The sequence below is a fragment of the Podarcis filfolensis genome, assembly GCF_964270895.1.
Source record: "Podarcis filfolensis genome assembly, chromosome: 7".
Lineage (NCBI taxonomy): Eukaryota > Metazoa > Chordata > Lepidosauria > Squamata > Lacertidae > Podarcis > Podarcis filfolensis.
This window is the reverse complement of record NC_139603.1, coordinates 52,022,485-52,043,951: the sequence shown is the minus strand read 5'-3', so window position 1 is coordinate 52,043,951 and position 21,467 is coordinate 52,022,485. Positions and strand designations below refer to the sequence as shown.

At 40.6% G+C, this 21,467-nt stretch overlaps 1 protein-coding gene across 4 annotated transcripts in view; it reads right to left on the bottom strand.

The window, feature by feature from the left end:
- Nucleotides 1-21,467, bottom strand: part of SNTG1 (syntrophin gamma 1) — a 222,100-nt gene that overhangs the window by 130,970 nt on the left and 69,663 nt on the right. For 3 of the 4 annotated variants that reach the window (XM_083622996.1, XM_083622995.1, XM_083622994.1), the window contains one exon: nt 11,794-11,926. The exons of the other annotated variant lie outside the window; for it this stretch is intronic. The gene's annotated coding sequence lies outside the window, so the exon portion shown is untranslated. The remainder of the gene's footprint in view (nt 1-11,793; nt 11,927-21,467) is intronic. 4 annotated transcript variants of the gene reach the window in all.

Sequence of the window (21,467 nt, the reverse complement as noted above, 5' to 3'; positions counted from 1 at the left end):
CGGCTGTGGCGCGGTAGCAGCAGGAGGCCCCATTAGCTAAAGTGGTACCTCAGGTTAAGAACAGTTTCAGGTTAAGAATGGACCTCCACAACGAATTAAGTTCTTACCCAGTGGTACCACTGTATAGAAATTTAATAAAGAAATAACTACATCTGGGTATCATATGCACATTTGCGATAGCCTAGTCTCCTTACCCAGCAGCTTTATCTACATTCAGAACAGCATGGGAAACAAGATGGAGACAAAATGAAAGCTTTTGCCTTAAAGGCCCAGGGTAGATAGATAACATATTTCTGAGCATGTAGTTTAGCATACTGAATATGTGATTGTTTGGGTTTCATGCAAACATCACTGAATTTGAAGTTTATAGGAAGGAGAATTACAAATTCAATATCTACCTCAGACACTTTGAAGGCATGGTCATGGTAGCCTGACAGGAGCAAAACTTTTGACATGAGCAAAGCTTTTGACGTGAACAAACACAGACTGACATGAGCAAAGCTTTGCTCTGAATCTCTATGAAGTTTATGCTTATGTCTGTGGTTAATAAAAATAGAGAGATGGGTGAAATCTGCAACTTCATGTCTAGATTGGAGAGCTGAGCAATTGGAATTGGAAGAAAATTAAGAAAGGTCATGCAGAAACAGCAGAATTTGGAGGAAGCAAAAGAAGAAGTGTGATATATATGGGGTAGATGCCAAGAGAACAATGAAGGGATGTTCAACCTGGGTAACAAATGGGTAATAATAAAATAAGCTAAAAATCACAGCTTTGGTCCATCTTTTAAGGGAGCCTTGCTCTTATCAAACAGATGCTTACAAATAGATTTTATGCAGGTATCGCACCAGGTAGGTATCAGATAAATAATGTAAGCATATCATTAAGTTATTGGCCAATTTTTGCAAGCACAGAAGATGGAAGATAGAAAGGGGAGTTATAAAACAAAGATATATTTTGCTAAATGAATAAAACGAATTAAGCAGTTCAGCTGCAGTGAGCCATCTTTGAACAGTAATTATATCTACTACTGTGGCCAAAGTCTTGTGACAATTTGTTGTGACTGAAGCCTTGTGGGCATTTGCCTTCTTTTGCGCTTAACAAGCTTGAGTTGCACCTTTTCCCCTTTTGTAGTATGAATTTCTGTTCCTGCTTACATAGTCTACAGAACCCTGGCAAAGCCTCTCACTGTGCTTACAAGGTGTTCTTAAGTAATCCAACTCAATCAGGCTCAAAGTGTTTTGTGTCTTTCTGAGAGCTATCAAAGCTTTTAGGTTTGGATTCAGTATGTTGGAAGAACATCTGTTCTCTTATTTCCAGTGATGTTAGAATCGCAATGTTATCTTCTGGTCAGCAGAAACTTTGGTATCTGAATCTGACTAGAAGATTAAAAAGATTTTACACTGAAAGGGAAACTGCAAAGAGGTTTAACAAAAGTATTATTTTTCAGTTTATTTTTTAGAGCACGTTTTGTATTTGATTGAGCAATGGTGTTAATGCTGAAGTAACTCAGAGGGCAATCCTATAACAAGATCCGCCAGGATGAGCAACTTAGGATACAGTGGATCTCTAGTTTAGCCGGCTCAGCCAGCATTAAGTCCCCAACCCCAGCTCAGCCTTGTTTTTATTTTGGCTTTCATTTAGTGTTAGTTGCATTGTTCAAATACAATAAATAATAAATAATAAGTCTATCAGTCACCCCACAGAGTACATGGAGCCTCCATAGGTTCCCAACTACATCACACATTTAATGCATTTTTTAAAAAATACTTTATATAAACTCTAAAAAAGCAGCACTCTTGGTGACAGTAATGTTCAAAAGTGAATTCCGACTCCGCATTCTAACTTTAGCAAAGAGTTACACGTACAATAATTCTTGCCCTAAAAAACACAATTCTTTTTCCATTCACTGAGATGTTGTCTGTGCTTTTAATTACAGTACAGTACACCTCGTACAATTGGTACTATGCCCTGGAGGCTAAAGTGCCATATTAGTTTCAGTCATCCATCTTTCATTTAATTTTCTTTTTCAACACAGACCGCAGCATTTGTCGGAAGGAATCCTGCTTGGGATTTTATCTTTTTTTATTTATTGCAACAGAAGTGGCTCTGATGCATTCAAGGGTGGTTCCACCCACACTTCGGCAAGCTAGCTAGGAGTTTTCATCTCCTTTACCAAGTGACACAGGAAATTAGCTAGCAGAGTAGCAATCTTATTTAAGCTTTCTCCATGTGTCTTTCTCCATGAATAATTTCCCTACCTCCAAACCATATGGCTCTTGAGATAAGCAACCAATTGAAAACTTCATTATTAAACACAGGAATTGCCATACTAGGCAAGATAACTGGTTCATTTAGTCAGGATCCTGTCACTAAGTACAAACTGTACTACAGCCTTCAAGGGGGGAAAATCCACTAGCATCCCCTCCCCGTCACAATCAATCAAGAGAAATAAATTGACATAAGCAATTGGCCGTTGGCTGCTTTTGCTCACGTTGCCCAACACCACATTGTTGAAATTTCGGTACTCAAAACAAAGCAACAAATCTGCACGTGGAATAGTTATTAATACCAATCTCAGTTTAAAATATTGCTTTAGTTAAATGCCTGGTTATCTGAATGGTTTGAAAAAAGGCAGCTTGGCTAGCATAGACCTGTAGGGCCTTTTCAGTGGCGGTTTGTGGATTGCCCTCCCTCGTGAGGTGTGCCTGCCACTCTCTTCACTGACTGGCAGTATAAACTGAAAAACATTCCTCTTTACCCAGGCACGTGATGGATGAAAAGCACTGTTCCTTCCAACCCTGAGATGACTGTTTTTAGAACTGTTTTCAGCTGTTTTTAAATACACATATATATGTCTTATTGATGGGTTTGCTGCCCTGGGCTCCATTGAGAGAAAGAATGGGATATAAATTGAATGAATGAATGAATGCATGCATCTGGCTCAAACTGTACTTTATATATATTCCTGTTAAAAATAAAGGCCAACATTCAAAATTGGCATTATGTGCTGTAGATGCTTGTCAGCAATCACCGATAATGCTAACATTTCATAACTCTGGACTTTCAGTGTAGCATACGTCATTTTTGCTTATGTGTCTACCTCATATACCTCCATTGAATAATCCAATCCAAAATCTTGAGGCATGACCATTTAAACAAAGAAATTCAACTATTTTTCCTCCTTGCTGGGCAATTTGTCAGAATGATCTCTTATTACCAAATATTATCTCTCCCTCTTACCAGGCCTCTGTTTTAAATGAACTGAAACTCCAAACATTATTTCTTCTATAGTACCGTATTGTACTGTATTGTGCTTTCAGCAGTGATGTCTTACCAAAGCCATATATTTTATTATGTTTATTTATTTAACAAACCCACTGACGGCAGTTGGATTGGGTTGGGATTCTTCTGGTCCTCAACTGGCCCAGCTCCAAAACATTCTGCTTCATATACTAGCTACCGCAGGCAGAGACATCACTAGAAGTAGCTTCTTCCTACCTGTGGTTTATGTACGTAGTTAAGTGCTTCATGGTGGTGCAGTCTAGCACAGCTGGTGGAGCTGGGGGGAGGGACACCTCTACCTCACCCAAATTCCCTCCAGCACAACTGAATGGAGGTTGGACTGGTCTGTCAATCACCCAGTCTTACGACTACTATGGATATTTAGCTTCCACGGTAGATTTTACTAAGTGGATAATATGAGTGCACTACTCTAAAATGTCATGTCAAGATAGGTGAAGGAATTGCCGACTTAAAAGGTTAAATAAGCCACTCTTTGAAACCATAAATTTGTTTAAACTTAAGCATACAGAAGCTTAAGTACTAGAGTTGCCAACCAATTAAATATGTTTTAGCTGATGAACTGTCTGGAATTCAACCAAATTAACTAATTAAATTTAAGTGTATTTACATATTATAGTGGGTAATATTTCATGCATGCCTATACATAGTAATTATGCCTGGGAAATTATAGTAAAATATATTAGACCTTGCATTATAACTTAACAACTGGTAAATTATGAAGTGGTGCTGAATTATGCTGAATCCAATTTTGTGTCTTTTTGTGTTTTTTAAGCTCTTGGAAGCATTTGCTCACTGTGATAAATGGTGTGTTTTTTAAAATGTATATTTCAATTTATAAACCCACCATCCACCAGACTACTGCCAGGGCAGGTTACATCAAGATACCAAACATCTACCATAAACCAGTTTTAAGATTAACCATTTCTCACACCACACCACTCACTCCCCTTGCCTGTGGAACCATATAAACAGCCTCCCGGATTGATCTTAATACATAACCAGGTTAGAAGAGAATAAGATGTTCATTCAGCTATTTGGGAACCAAGTTGTTCAGGGCTTTATGTGTCAGTGTTAGCACTCTGACTGGGCCTGGAAGCATGTTGGCAAGTGAACCACACATTCTTCAGGACTGGTCTCTTGTGGTCTCATCTGGTTGTACCACTCAATGTTCTGCCATTCATATTCTAGACTAGTTGCAGCTTCCAGGTTATATTGAAGGGTAGCCCTGCACAGAGCACATTACAGTAAGCCAGTCAGGAATTTATCTATACAGTCTTACCTTGGTTCTTGAACGGAATCCTTTCTGGAAGTCCATTTGACTTCCGAAAACATTCAAAAACCAAGGCACAGCTTCCAATTGGCTGCAGGAGCTTCTTGCACTCAATTGGAAAAAGTTTGCAAACCAGAACACTCACTTCCAGGTTTGCGGCATTCGGGAGTCATAAGGCATTTGAGAACCAAGGTACAACAGTATATTTCCTTTGCTCACATATATGAAACTGACAAGTTTCTCTGCAGAAAAAGCAATGCATTCCTTGTAATTATTCTAGCATCAGTCAAGTGAGGAAGTGCATATATGCCAAGTGGCAAAAGGCTCTTTCTGTTCATTTTGTCTTCCTTACAAGTTGCAAGTTAATTATTAACTTCAAATATCAACCCTCGGAAGTGCCCCATGCCTTGTTGTTTACCTCTCTGTTTATGTGGCTGAGATATTAAAAGCTTTGCATGATAAATGATAGCAGTGCTTGGATGACTCTTTAGCACTTGTGTGTGAAGAAGGGGGAGCAGATTACCAATTAGTCCTGCTGAATTTACTCTCATGTGGCAAGAAATCTGAATTATAGATTCAAAACCACAGGGTTGGATCAAGACTGAGGACCAAACTACATGCTATGCTTAATGAGTAGTTCTTTGCCACCACTTCTTCATTTTTTTAATGAACTACAGTCATGAAGTAGGGGGCAGACCTTACAAGGAATGCGGTACATAGGGAGGGGAAACTTATCTCTTCTCTACAAACTGTGATCAGAATTGAAACTGGCTGGCTGCCCATTCTGACACGGCTAGAACGCTTAGGGGGAAAGCTTTCAATTGACACCAGCAGGAAGCTTTTCCCAAGAACTCTAGCAATAAAGGAGATTTTCATTTGTCCTTCCTAGTACACTGGACTTCCAAAAAGGATTGCCATGCCTCCTGCATGCCTATAATTAATAGAAGTAAAACAAGCAATGTGCTAGATGTTGGCTTGGTTCATATGTCCTGCTATACCGATCTATGGCTTAGTATGACAATGTCAGTGTGCAGGCTCCAGGGAGGAGATTACATCCTCTGTCATTCTGCTGTGGTGCTGAATTGTGCTAAAGCACAATTTGGCATATAGTACATTGTCCACATCCAGGCTGGTGGCTTATCTATCTGTACATGAACCGGAAGCTTTAACAAAGATTTCTCCTGTGGCTTATGGTTTGTGATTTTTCTGGCCAACCATGGCTTAGATCATCAGTGCAGCATAGCAGCAGAAGGACCAGGGAGGAGCAAAGAAGCTGGTTTAGTGTGACAACTGAACTAGGCCATTAAATAGTGTATGTCACATAGGTACACTTAGTTCCTATTGAAATCACTTAAAATAGTCATGGCCGACTCGCAACACTGATTTCAAATGGGACCAAGTATGATTAACTTAGAGTGGTAGTCATCTAAGTTTTAGCCATCTAGTAAACTTACTGAAATTAATCGACCTGACTTAAACATATTCATTAGTTTCAAAACTTGGTTGACTATCACCCATAACATAAAATTCACTAATAAGGGCCAAACCATGCTATGCTCAATGCATAATGATAATGATAGTTAGGAAAGGTAAATGGATGGTGGTGATTGTTTTAGAGATCACAATGGGGACTGGAGGTTTACTCCCTTTCCTCCCTAACTGCAATTGTGATAAAAATCTGCCCAGAACTACAAGGTTTAGAAAAACTGCTGTTGTTGTTTTAAAAAAGCTCTCATAGCCATACTGAAGAATGGGGGAAGATTCTTTTTGGGGATCACAGCTTGGGATGAATGGGGTAACTCTCCTCTCCCTATGTGCAGTAACAGTCCACACACGCAAGCAAGTGCAAGATGTAGTTTGGCCCTGAGTCTATAACATCTAGAAATCATCCCACATCTTTCCCATATTGCTTCACTGCTGAGAAGTCTCTCTTCCGAGCAAATGTCCACCTGCAGTATCATTGCCACAGGCTTGCTTGCTTACTTACTTACTTCCTGTTTTGCTTGAACTGGCCCTGCACCATCTTTTACAAAACCCTGAAAGAAATCTGAACCATGTTTAATCTTTTAAATGTGGTCATTTGTTTCCAGTGGCCTTGACACTCTGCTGGCTTGATTCTAGCCTCAACAGGATTTCCTGCTTCTTAGCCTGCTCACTTCACAAGCTTCCTTTAACACATGAAAGAACTGAGGCTTGAGAGAAAGATCAGAGGGATGAAGCTGGCTCCATTAAGTAGAATCTGGGCTTGACTCTAATGACCAGGCTGAAAGATCCATTCATTTGGCAGAACTGACAAAGGAGGCATTAAAGGGGATAAGACAAAAGGACTCAAAAGACTATGATGAAGGTAGCCAGGTATGAGATACTAGAACAGACGTTTTCTGCTAAATAACTCAGAAGGAATCACAATTCATCCACCCTGCTGATGTTTGCTGCACAGCTACAGTTCTTTCCCTAATGAAATATAGAAATGAAATAGGCAGCAAAGATGTGTAAGGAGAATGTAAGCTAGGTGCCAACTGCAGAGAAGTAATTTGTGATGCTATTATGTTTGTGAGTTACTGGATCATCTGAAAACAGAATGAAATCCACATCATTTCCTGTGTCATTTAAGAGAACTCATATGGGTGAAATGCAGATTTTGCTCAGCATATTTCTCTCTTTTGTGAGCATCTTGTGAAGCCATGGGAATCCTCCAGGGATGACACAGAAAACAAAACTTTCTCATGCACTGACAATGCAGAAAGGCAAGAGTGGTGGGTGGTTTGAGAATGCATTACACTGGAAGCTGAACCTTCATGCCACCCTGGGCTTCACTGGGAGGAAGGGAAACTTACAAAGTGAATAAATATAAAAAAATGAATTTAAAAAGTGGAAAGGTTCTATGAAGAAAGGAGAAAAGCTAGCAGAGGCAAAGAGCTGAGACAAAATGTAGCCTTCAAAGAGCAGGAACAGGTGTCAGCGAGTGAGCCGGCTGTAAATCACACTGTTCAGTGTTAGCAAAAACACAATCTTCACAGATCTGTATGAGTGCCAGCCCTAAGGAGAACAGCAGCGTATCCCCAGTAGGTCTTGCCCCATGGATCAGTTGCGAGACTGAAAGTCCCCACCTCCTTACAGCTGTTTAAGTCCCCTTCTCCCAAGGGCTTTCCACAAGCAATCAGAAACTATGCCTGCATGAAGCCTGAGCAAGTAAAGTAGTAGCTTTGTGACCACTATGAAGGCCAGCCAATCAGCACTCTGCACAGACAAGACGTTGGTTTGGATGGAATGCAGCTTTGGCTTCACGACTGGCAGGCTGTTGTGACAACAAGCACTACACACAGGTGGGTTTGGGGAACACAAGGAACCTGCCTTATACTGAGTCAGAACATTGGTCCATCTACCTCAGTACAGTGGTACCTTGGGTTTAAGAACTTAATTCGTTCTGGAGGTCCGTTCTTAAGCTGAAACTGTTCTTAACCTGAGGTACCACTTTACCTAATGGGGCCTCCTGCTGCCGCCGTGCTGCTGCCATGTGATTTCTGTTCTCATGCTGAAGCAAAGTTCTTAACCCGAGGTACTATTTCTGGGTTAGCTGAGTCTGTAACCTGAAGAGTCTGTAACCCAAAGTATCTGTAACCCGAAGTACCACTGTACTTTCTCCACAGACTGCAATAGTGGTCTGTGAGGCATCAGCACTTACCTGACTTCCCATCCCCATCACTGTGGATTCCTGGGAGGGAGAGAGGGAGGCAGTAGAAAGGTCAGTGTGCTGGTGTGAGAACACCAGTTTGGCTCTGCCGGTGGATTTGTGCCCTGCTGACCTTGCTGCTACCTCTCTTTCCTGGGAAGTCACAGCATTGCCTATGATGGGAGGTCAGGTAAGTGCCAACACTCTGCTGACTGACTGACAGCAGCTTTCCAGGGGTTCACAAAGGCAGTCTTTTTCCTATGTGATACTAGTATAGTGTGTTTGGAGAGGAGCAGTACCTCTGATAGGGATATGTCGTACTCCCTTGGAAGTAGTTCATCCACCTTTGGTCCCCACCCTACACTCTCACCTGTGGCCCCTAGAAGCTGTCAGCATGGAGCTGCGGTCACACAATAACCAGTAAACTTTCCATTGATGCTGAGCTGGACAAGCATATTAGCAAGGCAACTATGGCAATGGCTTGCCTCTCCAAAAGAGTATGGCAGAATGTGATGCAAATGACCAATACCAAGATGAAGGTCTGCGCGTTGAGCACTCTGTTTTATGGAAATGAGTCATGGGCAACTTACATCTGCCAGGAGCAATGCCTTAATGCTTTACATATGTGCTGTGTCAGGAAGATTTTGGGCACCACATGGTAGGACAGAGATTTGACCAAACAAATATGTGCTCTCCCTAAGCCCACATGCACTAGGCCTGTTGAGAAGACCACCTGTGTGTTACAAAGATGTCAGCAAACATGACATGAAGGCTGGCAACATTAACCTCATTGCATAGAAATCCCTTGCAGATTATCAGTGTCTAGTGACAGAGAGACAGGTCATGGATCCATAGCAGTGACCAGAGGATGAAGGGCTGCTGGAAGAAGTGCAGAGAGAAGGAATACCATGGTGCACCTTTGGCAGCAAAACCTTCATCTGCCCCACCTTCAATAAAACATGTCTCTCCCATATGTCTCCATATGTCTCTCCCATACAGCCACAGCTGGTGCTGTAACTCTCCAATGGTTTGACTTTACCCCCAAAGATGCATAAGACAGATGGATGCCAACAGCATATATTTACCTAATATATTTCAAAGTTAGCAAAAGATCAGAGTGTAAACTGGATAACTACAGGAGTCTGTGGCATTCCCTTCCTTCTGACAGAGGCAGAGCTAGGTGCTCCGGCAGCCGGAGCGGCATACACCTGGGAGGTAGGGCAAGCGGCCCACAGGAGTGGGGCAAGTGCCCCCCCCAGGGGGTGCCATGAGCGGCGTCCCAGGGGGTGCCGTGCCCGGCAAGCAGCGTCCCATGGGGGGGTGCCGCAAACGGCTAGCAGAGGCATGGGGGGGTGGCATGGCAATGTCAGCCCCCCTCAGGGATGGCACTTGGGGCGGACCACACCCACCTTCCTCTGCCACTGCCTTTCGAGACTCTGAAGTTTACAAAGCTATTAAAAGTATGTAAGATATTTTTATTTCTTTGAAGGGTTTGTGTGCTATGTTAAAATGTCAGTTAAGCATCAGATGAGAGTTAACACCCTCTCTATGAATTCATACTGGTTCTCCACTAGAAATATGAAAGCAACCTTTTTTGGGAGGAGGGAGTTGTGCGTTGATTAGCCTTCTTGAATCCTCTCTAACCTCTCCAGAGAAACAATAATATTTGTTTGAAAACTTCCGTTTTTCTTTGCATGTGTGCTGTGAAAAGATGTGACTATAGTTAGCTACCAACAGACATGTTTTCAACCACTGCTTTTATTTAAGAACTTGGGGGAGATTAATTTAATAAGCCATATGTTTGTTCATTTTTAAGAAAAAATCTGACCTCTGAACATTGGAAATCTGTATGTTTTGTTTGAAACATTAGTCATAAATCTATGGGATTTATATAAAACTATAGCATCATTTATGCAAGAGAACTGCCTAGGTATGCAAGTTTGCTTAGCAGCAGTTGGAGAATGTGCTGGGGGAAGTTGCTGATAAAATAATAATCTCGAACACATCTCAGGACTATTATACAAATTTGCCCCTAAATCAGACCTTTTGTGTTTAATCAGCATGCTGTTATCTACTGGCATTTGGTACTCAGGAGATTAGGTATGAGCAAATGAAAGCATTTACTTAAATAAGCACACCTTATTTAAGTAAATGTGTTGTATTTGTGCATTTCGTTTGCACCAAGTACAATTATCATAGTGTATTAAGTAACTACCACACGCTAATGATTGGAAATAAAAGTGTCATCTTCAAATATCTGAAGGGTTGTCACATGGAAGATGGAACAAGCTTGTTTTTTGCTGCTCCACAGGGTAAGACCTGAACCAACATTACAAGAAAGGAGATTACAACTAAACATTAGGAAGAACTTTATGGTGGCAAGAGCTGTTTGACTATAGAATGGACTACTTCAGAAGGTGGAGGGCCTTCTTTCACCAGAGGTTTTCAAGCAGAGGTTGGATGGCCATCTGTCATGGATACTTTAGCTGAGATTCCTGCATTGCAGGGGTTGGACTAGATGACCTTTGGGATCTCTTGCAATTCAAAAATTCTGTGATCCTGTTATTTGTGTAAAAAAAATTGTGAAGGGAGAAGGAGTAGAATAACTATTCCTATTCTTTATTTTATTTCTGTACAGCATTGTATCACTTGGACAATTTCCATGGAATACTGCTTCTGGGTTGTTATCAGCTAGGGATTACACATACCACTCATTCATCTTTATCAGTGTTAATTTAGATTTTATTTTAGATTTCCTGCTCTTTCTTTCAGTGCAAGTCTTTATTTCAGGATTAATTGTGTGGGAGTGGGAATAAACTGTGAATCTTGACTGGCTGGTTAGCACAGTTGCTCAGAACTTAATGGTACCTGCTGGAGCTTATTCAGGAAGCAGTTATCTCCCTAAGGCTTCTTAAAATTAAATGAATTCCAAAGGCCACACCATAAGCTTCGCATTGTTGTTGCAGTGCTCATGCACACAGAGCCACACACATATACACATTCTCCCAAGACTCTCCACAGTTCTATCGATGACTCAAGCCTGCAACAGCTTGAGGCCAGTGATATTTCCAAGAATCCAACCGGCATCCATAAAAGAAAAGGCATAAATACAGCAAAGAAGAATTCAAGCAAGTAAGTATTGATTTTCTTTTAAAAAAATTGTTGTAGTTGCAGTTTGGTCTAAAGAGCTACATGGTGATGGAAGATACCAGGCAAATCCCCAAAATATGCCAGCTAAAAATCCACAAGGGGTTGATCTCCCTCTGAATTTGTACAAGTTCACTAAAACCCCAACACTGCTTCTTTCACATCTCTAGTAACAAATGAATGCCTATTCCAAATTGTGACTGAGCATTTTGTTATAATTTATTGGTTAAATATCAACCTTGTCTTTTGACCAAATAATGCTCAATGCAGAAGTAAAAAAATGTATAAAACAATAAAACAGCAGTAAGATGCATTTTTCAAAAAATAACAACATGAAAATGAGGCAGGATAATCATCAATTACATCAGTAGACATTAGGAGAAAAATCAATATAACTCACTAAACACTTCCTTGGACGAAGAGAAGAGAGTTCCAAGGGCGAGTAGTGACATTGACAAGACTCTACTTCCAGTCCCAGAAACCAAGGCTCCCCTTGCCGATACCCAAAATGTCACGGCCGACTTTAATTGCCACTGTGAACAGAAGGAAGACAGTAAAGTCAGAGCCTGAAAGAGTTCTAGTGTGCTTAATCAGAGGCATGCATCCTAGAACAAAGACTGCAGGAAAACCAGGGGAATTGGCAGACAGTATATGGGACAAATATAGTATTTTGCTTTGCAACTAAATAATGGCCACACGTATTTTTTCCATCATATACCGTATTTTTTGCTCTATAAGATGCACCAGACCATAAGGCGCACCTAGTTTTTGGAGGAGGAAAACAAGAAAAAAAATATTCTGAATCTCAGAAGCCAGAACAACAAGAGGGATCGCTGCGCAGCAAAAGCAGCAATCCCTCTTGCTGTTCTGGCTTCTGTGATAGCTGCGCAGCCTGCATTCATTCCATAATACGCACACACATTTCCCCTTACTTTTTATTAGGGAAAAAGTGAGTCTTATAAAGCAAAAAATATGGTATTCTCTTTCAATACTAGAAATTTTCCAGTGTATCTGAATTGCCATTATAAGAAGCATGCATCAACAAGCAGAAAGGAGCTTTTAAAAAATTCTTCCAAGAAATGGTTCTAAAGTGCCTCGAAAATAATCATAAAACTGCTAGTGTCACGAGTCCCATGGAGATGCCATGGAGAGGAGGGTGAGAGCCTGAGGAGGAATGGGAGGTGCTATGACCGCTCCACTCTTCAAAAAGAAAATGTGGAGGGAGTGCATTGATTGTTGGATCAATGTCTTAGCTTGTGCTTAGTCAGGTGTCTATTATACCTCTGTACCTCCTGCACCTTTTCACCTGTGCCTTCCCTATGTACTGATCTGATTTACACATTAAAGGCTTTGGCAAAAACAGAACTGGGAGTTGAAGTTCATCATCTGGCACTGAAGGCCAAGACAGCTATTAGCACATGAAGTTCATTTCTCTGGTTTTAAATAGTTCTTTTAGAATCCAGTTTCTACTGCACTGATTTTACTGAATTCGTTTCCCTTTGTATGAACACTTAACATTGCCGCCTAGACTTCAGCAGCCATTAAGGCATTCTTGATATGTTTCATAATTAAAATATGGAAGAGGAAACCTCCTTGAAGCTACAAACTGAGATTTCATTATCACTAGGAATCACCTCAAGCACAACACTTTTCAATGGTGAAAAGTTATGTTTTCAGCAGCATGCCACTGTGTACTGTGGGTGAGATCTAACCCCACTGCTGTGTGGTAATAGAAACCGACTCCACTTATGCATCAAGAAATGGGCAGCGATTCCTTCAGACAACAGCCATTTGCACCTTCAGGCTTGCCTCCAGGGGTAATTTTGGAGAGTGTGAAGCCTACCTCTTGAAGGGGGAAGCTAGAATGCTTCCTTGTAAAGAGCACACTGGAGTCTCTGAATTACAACCCTGTGTAATAAAGGGAAGCATATCCATGTGTGAATTGGCCCTAAGGGTAGCAAAATAAAGCCTCTCATAATGACAGGCAAACATGACTTGTTTTCACTTTGGCCTTGTACCATCTCCAGCTATCCTTCATTCTAGCATCATTTGTAGTAGGACAACTTTGCAGTAACTAAAATTCTTATTAGACAATTTGGTGTGAAGTTCTAGTAATTTATTTAAGAACAACTGGGATGTTTTTGGAATGCTAGGGATAAATGAAGAAATGCCAGCGTGGTTTATTCAGTACTTATTTCTGCTTGTGTAACACAATGCTGGAAAATTTAAAGACGGACCACATATTGCAATCTGTCTATATTGTGTATCATTTACACACTGGTTTAGATAAGCACAATTTTACTATTTCTGCACTGCTTTGTAGTGTTTTCCAGCAATCCTGTGTTGCCTTTGTACACATGCCAATACATTATCCATATTTTGTTGCTTGGCCTGAGGAAATTTGCAAATGAACAAAACCAATCCAAAAAGTTAAAATAATATTTTATTAAAATCCAGCCTTTATTTACTTTTCCTCACCAAAAGAAGAAGAAGAACTTGCATTCCTTACTTTATAGTATAATATAGCAGCTTCAGTCCTTGGCGATTTCCCACATGTAGCTCCAAAAGGGCCTATCATTCCTCTAACACCAACTGGCCCCCAAAAGCCTTTAAGAAAGATGTTCTGTGCTTAGCTATTTGATGTTCATTATCTCCTTTTGCTCCATTTACACCACATTTCTGGAGTGCCTTGAGCTTCTTTCAATAATCCCATCAATCCTCTCATTTGCTGTATGCTTTGTAGTTTTTATGCTTTGACTTTCACCCAGATATTGTTCTTTGTTGCTTTTGGTTTCTGCTATCCCTTTTTCATGGCAAGATGAAACCTTCCCTCCTCTCCCCTCCTTTACAACACTTATTGAAATCCCCTTTGCTCCTCTCCCTGTACCAGTTAAAAGAGGTTGTTTAAAATTAAAAAAAAAAACCCTGAAAATTCAGATCAACCTTTTTTCTTCCTTATACATTCATTCTTATTATTGAATACAAGAATCTAAGTACTCTTCATTTAGAGGCTTCTTAAATGTTAGCTTAACCATAGCAGAACTCCTTTCCAATACACAGCTCCAGCACTAATGGGAGATAACACTTAAGTGACTCAATTGTGTGGGTCTTTCCCACTGAATGGGCATTTCCCATCCTAGCAAGGACCAGTTCCACAGTTGGGTCCCATTTAATCATTCCCAGCCATGTGATTGGATAAAATTTTTTTTTACCTCAACCATGTAGAAATCAACTTATTCAAAATGCAGCTTTGACATAGTGATAAAGGATGAGGACATGATCAAGCAATGTGCTAGGTCATAATCACAGGGAGACATGACAACAGGAGGAACTGGAGTCCAGAAGAGAAATTGTAGATATAAGAAACCAATCAGGGCTGGGTCTCCTGTCTGCTTCCAGTGCAATTATTAGACCATTTGTTTCAATACTCTGTGTTGATCATCAGAAGAGATTACATTATCACATTGTTCAGTCTGCATGTGGAAGCAGGGCATATGAGGTCACAGTGTGCACAAAGCATTGCATTCCCATTGGAGTCCTGGTCAGTTGTAACTGCCAAAGGTCATGGGCAGGTTTGAGACTGCAACACTACACCCAAATGAAGTGCTTTACTATTTACTACAAGTATAATCAGTCTTCATTGGCATACAGAGAATAAAAGAGTATATAAGTTAAAGCATAAAACTGGAGTCTGTTAATAAAAGAACAATCTTTAAGATAAAACTAATAAAGGCATAATGTTAAAAAGTGCCTCTTGAGTCTTGTAGCAACATCAATTAATCAATCAATCAATTTTATTGTTTGTAGACAATACAGTGGTACCTTGGTTCTCAAACTTAATCCATTCTGAGTGTCTGTTTGACTCCCAAAAGCGTTCGAAAACCAAGGCGTGGCTTCCAATTGGCTGCAGGAGCTTCCTGTACTCAATCAAAAGCCACAGAAGCTGGGTCAGACATTGGGCTTCCAAAAAATGTTCGCAATCCGGGACACTTATTTCTGGGTATGCAGCATTCGGGAGCTGATTTGTTTGGGAGCCAAACCATTAGAGAACCAATGTACCACTGTATAATATGAACACAAACCGCACAGCTAAAAAACAGAAAAAGAACATTGCATACACCAGAACAAGGCAAATCTACAATGTCAGCAACTTCTAGCGACATAGCTTCATGGTATCTCTCAGAAATTTGCTACATTCTCTGTGAAGTCATGCCTGCAGTAGAGAGTCAACCCCAGAGAAGTCTGAGCAATTTAAGCTTTCTTTCAGCATGGTGTTCAAATATTCATCACGGATTTTTGCATAAAAGGGGCAGTAGAATAAAACACGTACAATGATTTTGACCTGTTTTATACCACAAGGACAATACCTTTGCAGGATCGCAGATGGCATTACGTTAAATCTTGCAAGGGAGAAGGCTCTACGTTGGTGGGGATTGTATAGGTGATGCAAATATGAAGTGGCCTGGCCAAAGGTAGTATCCCTAGCCCCAATGGATGTTCTAAATCAAATCACAAATTCACAGCACAGTCCTATGCATTTCTACTCAAAAGAAAGCCCCACTGAGTTCAGTGGGACTAACTCAAGCAGGCATGTACAGACGGCTGAATTTCCCTTCCCAATACTTATTTTTGTCCATTCTCACTTGCTTCTCCTCATGCCTTGAATTATCTATCCCCTGCTATCCATCACACTTCTGTTCCTTCCCTTAAGACTTTTATTTGCTTCCTTTTCTACTCAACAAGTATTTATCTGATTTATTTTTAAAATGCCAATAAGCATTTCCATTTATTTGTTATTTTGAGAGTCCATTCTTATGAAACTGCATAGTCTTTCCATCATTCCTCCATATATATTATCTATTAAAAACTGCAAGCCTTCAGGCAGAGACTTGTCATTTTCTGCAGCAGAAACCCAGACTGACTACCTAATGTTAAAATGGGTATACTGTTTCATTGCATTTTTAATGTAGACAATCACAATTAATTTTTGCCTTTAGAAATTATTTTAGTGGCAAAACAATCTGCCAAACACAGAATTAATAGGAAACCAAAAATAAAAATGCAAAACTCAGAAACCTTGCCAATGTGTACTACAGTATGATCAAGTTAAAAAAAAAGATGTCAAGTCTAGCAAAAAGGCTCACAGATCTCTAAACCCAATCTCATTATTTAATCCACGTTCCAAGTTCAGACATGATTAAAATAAAATCATGACATTCAAGGACACAATCACTTTTTACACAAATGATCTTTTGCTTGGATGTTGTTAAAGATGCATGCGTCATTTTCACTGTGTGTACTTTCTTATGATTTTCACGCACATGCCTTGCCAACTCTGTAGGCACCTTAAATCCCTTTTACTACTTGATACAACAAATGTTTATTGTGTTATCCATCAAGGGCATGAATTGCTTTGATAATAGTACAGTGGTAAAAAGGTAAAGGGACCCCTGACAATTAGGTCCAGTCGTGACCGACTCTAGGGTTGCGGCGCTCATCTTGCTTTATTGGCCGAGGGAGCTGGCGTACAGCTTCCTGGTCATGTGGCCAGCATGACTAAGCCGCTTCTGGCGAACTGGAGCAGCGCACGGAAACGCCGTTTACCTTCCTGCCAGAGTGGTACCTATTTATCTACTTGCACTTTGACGTGCTTTCAAACTCCTAGGTTGGCAGGAGCAGGGACCGAGCAACGGGAGCTCACCCCATCACGGGGATTCGAACCACCGACCTTTTGATCAGTAAGTCCTAGGCTCTGTGGTTTAACCCACAGCACCACCCGCGTCCCTAATATAGTGGTACCTCAGGTTAAGAACTTAATTCGTTCTGGAGGTCCATTCTTAACCTGAAACTGTTCTTAAACTGAGGTACCACTTTAGCTAATAGGGCGTCCCGCTGCCACCGTGCCGCCAGCGCGCGATTTCTGTTCTCATCCTGAAGCAAAGTTCTTAACCCAAGGTACTATTTCTGGGTTAGCGGAGTCTATAACCTGAAGCATCTGTAACCCAAGGCAGCTCTGTATCTTGAGGTGAATCCAATTGGGGGGCAGATTTTGACAGCATATTCTAGAAAAGGAAGTGGCTTGGGGAAATGGTTCGAGGGGCAGTAGGCTTACCCAGATTCTTTAAAGAACCTAGAAAAGTCCAGAACACCATTCCTCTACACTGGGTCTCGTGGCACATTCAAGCTTGGTTTAATAACAAATCCATCTTCAATCCTTACTAGTCCAAGCAATCACTGCCATGACCATCCCAAAGGGGGGGGGGTAAAAATCCATATATGAGGTAGTGAATGTTTTGGGTGTAAAGCATACAAAGGACTAGATGACAACAAGTGATCTATCTCAGTAGTAGGAACAATAGTGGAACCTGGTGAATAAATGAGTGAGCAGAAGCATTATAATACAATTTGACATTGGTTTTTAAAATGGATGTAGGAATTAGCTAAGAAGGTTTTTCAAACCTCATTGCACTGGAGATCATCAAGGACCAGTCAGGCAGGATGAGTGCTGAGTGTAAGGCTGGAGTAATGCCGATTTAAAATTATTCAACGTTTTAAAAGACCATCAACCAGATCTGCTATAATATTAATAGCAGTAAAAATGTGCTAGATTAATAGGTTTATACACTCAAAACATTCTCCTATTATGTCAAATTCCACAGAGAGCCGAATACCAAGGCATGCAAGTCTCCAAAAACACCACTAACAATAGAACTATACGTTACAACTAACAATGGAACTGTATTGTTTCTTGCAAATATTTCTTGCAAACCTTGGACATTATTAACCCATAAACACAGGAGAACCAGTGGTTGCAGGAATTGAACTACTGCTACAAATTTCTCTCCTCCTTTATTACCTTGGCAACTGTGAGTTTCATAATATTTCTACCCTGCAAAAATACAGGACTCTTATACACACATTTTTGCAAAGCAGTTTCTCCTAATATAATACATTTTTTTTTTTGTCCTTTTCACTAATATATTCATTATGTTGACATCACTCTAGTATATGCACTTTTGTACACAATACTTGATTGGAGAATTGCACTGCAAAATTCAGAGAAATGCTAATTTTGAAGGGGTGTTTGTGTTTTGATTTGCATAATGCAAAGTGTGGATTAAGTAGGTTCTCCTTCAAATGAGAAATCAGTCAGGTTTTTCCTCCATCCTCACTTCTAGGTTATTGGAAAAGTCAAGCTCAAGCAATCTATATAATGCTAGGCTGCTTGACTGCTGGAAGAGATTTTTGTAAAATGAATAATATATAAGGCTATGTTTCAGTCTTCAAATAAACAGATTTTAAATATCATATTTCATTATTTTCATTACAAGTCCACAAATATATTGTTTCAGCTGATGACAAAGGTCTCTCTATCTTTCTAAATAATGGTCTGTGTGTTTTAAAGATTTCACCATACTCCTGAAAAAGCAACTCCATTGAACTAAAAAAAAATCATTTAAAAAACAAACCCTTAGGCTGCAACCCTTTGCACAATTACTTGGGATTAAGTCCTATTGAGCATAGTGGGATTTACTTCTGGTTGAACTGGGCTGGCGGTACTGTTCAACAGTGTATTCAAAGTAACTGCTCTTGCCAAAAGGTTTCTTCCTTCTTAAAAACAGCTACAGACAATTTTAACTTTGCATTCACGCAAGAGCTACTGTGCATTATAGCTACTCCCCTTTTACAGTATATAATGGTCTAAGCAAATTGTAACAAGTTTCCAAACAAACTAGGAAGATGAAGTAAGGCACATTTATAGTTTGGGTACCTGAAACTGAGTTGCTGCTGATCAACAAAAGCAGTGGGTCCCATGGGTTTATGAATTCAGTTGGTCTGGCTAGCCTTTTCTCTTTTTAATCTTTGTTTGTTTGTTTGTTTGTTGTTAATAATATGAAACATGAGGAAAAATTAAAGAAACCAAAAGAAGAATCCCACAACAGCGAAAGAAACCAGTAAGCAAGAATTGCACCACCAACTATGGTTATTGGCAATTGTGAGCAATTAAGAAGGAATGATGAAAATAACTTCTTCTTTTTCATTTATTGATTGTGCCACACAAACACACACAAACACACACACACACACACACACACACACAATTGGTCTGACCATCCTAGTGAAGACTTGATCTATTCCTATAACAGGGAGTTGGGAGGGCCTCTCCTCCTCCTAGAGGGGAGGGGTTGTGAGCGGGAGCAGCTTCCCGCAGCGGCAGGGAGGCGTACTCAGCTCCCTGCTCCTGATTGCCTCTGCTGCCATGGCCAAGCCTTCCAGCTGACCAATAGGGCTGGCTGGTGGGCGGGGCTAGCCACATTTAAACAGCCACGGCAGCGCTCAGTTCCCAGTCAGGTTCCTGCTAACCCTGATATGACTCCCTGCTGAGCGGGGTGGAGTCATGTATTGCTGTTCCATCCAGTGCCTAAGCCAATACCACTCACGTGCTGTGACTAATAAAAGTTGTGGCCTAATTTTGCCCATTAACCTAAAATAATGTGTCTTTGTGTCTTATTATAATCCTATGAGGGTGGTGGGTCCTCGACTCACAACCATAGCTTCTAGATGATGTCACATTTCTAACACTCAGGTGTCACGATGGTTCAGTGGTGACCTGAGTCTGAATGGATGACGATTTAGCACAAGCAGAAGAATTCTCAAGAAATCTGACAAATCTGACTCTTTAGACTCTGTTTGAAGACCTATTGCATGGTGGTTAAAGAAATTAAAAATGTTTGTTTCTCTTTCATCCTCAGTTTTCCAGCTGGGTGGTGGTGGTGGTGGTGGTTGTGTTTGTTGTTGTTGTTGTCGTTGTTCTTGTTGCTGCTGCTGCATTCTAGTACTAAGCTGAGTGTAAGTTTTGCTCACTCCGTAGCCTGCTGTGATATTTTGCTAGGTTCCTTGAGGATAAAATTGTTTGCATCCATCCTGGCTGCAGGGGGGGGATGGGTGACACTATTTATTCTCCTGGACCTGTCAGCAGCTTTTGATATCATTAACCAACCTTCTGGACAAGTGACAGGGCTTGGGGCACCATGCTGTAGCAGTTCCAGGCAACTAGAGGCCTGCTGTTCCTTTGTCAGGGAAGGCAGTTGGGGAACCTTTCAGAGGCCCGTATCACCCATATTGATCAACAAGGTCAACAACGGTGGTAGCGTAATGTTTGCAAAAAATATGGGAGGAATATAGCAAGACTGGAAGAAAAAGGAATCTATAAAGTAAATGAGGAAAAAATAAAGAGCAGAGGAAGAGGAAGAAAGGTAGGAGGTAAGGGGGGGGGAGGCAAATAGGTTTAAATGGTGGAGGAGGTATTAAATCTCCAAAGATAACATAGTAAAATGAAGAAAATTAAGCCAGAGGGAGCATAAGAGACAAAATAAAGGAACAGAAGGTGATAAGGGAGTCATAATTGTATTACTGATAGATTCTATCTTACCAAGAAGGCAAATTCATGAGGAGAAAGGAAGACTGAAAAGGAGTAGCAGAAATTGGAAAAAAATGGGAACGGGAATTAGAAAAAAAAAATACCCCAAGGATTAGATGAAGAAAAATCCATGAAAGATAAGCCTGTTTTGCATATGAAAGAGCCCAGAAATGAAACAAGCGTGAATTTACAGTGCATAAAGTCATGCCAGCAGCAAGTTTTTTGTGAAGGTTGCTCTGTTTCTCTAACATAGACTGTTGGAGAGTATGAAGGTGGGAAAGTGAGGGATGAACAGGCTGTGGAGGAGGGGCAAAATCATCAGAAGGAGGAGAGGAAAGAGCTGCTGTGAAAGAAGCAAGAGCAGAGAATCAAAACCCAAGGACACACAAGGAGTGATAAGGAAGACTGAATAGATCAATAACCACAACAAGAATGAGATGGGAAAAATAGACTTAAAAGAAGCAGATTTCACAAAACTTGTGAAATGCTGATCAGAAAGAAGAAAGTGAAAATATGATAACTGCAAAAAGCAGCCCTGAGAAGTAATAGCTAACAGTTCAAACCTATGAGTTTCGACTGAGTTAAGTTCCACAGAGTTCAATATGCCTCAGCCCCAGGTCAGTCTTTGCAATCTAAGTTAAGAGCATGGCCTG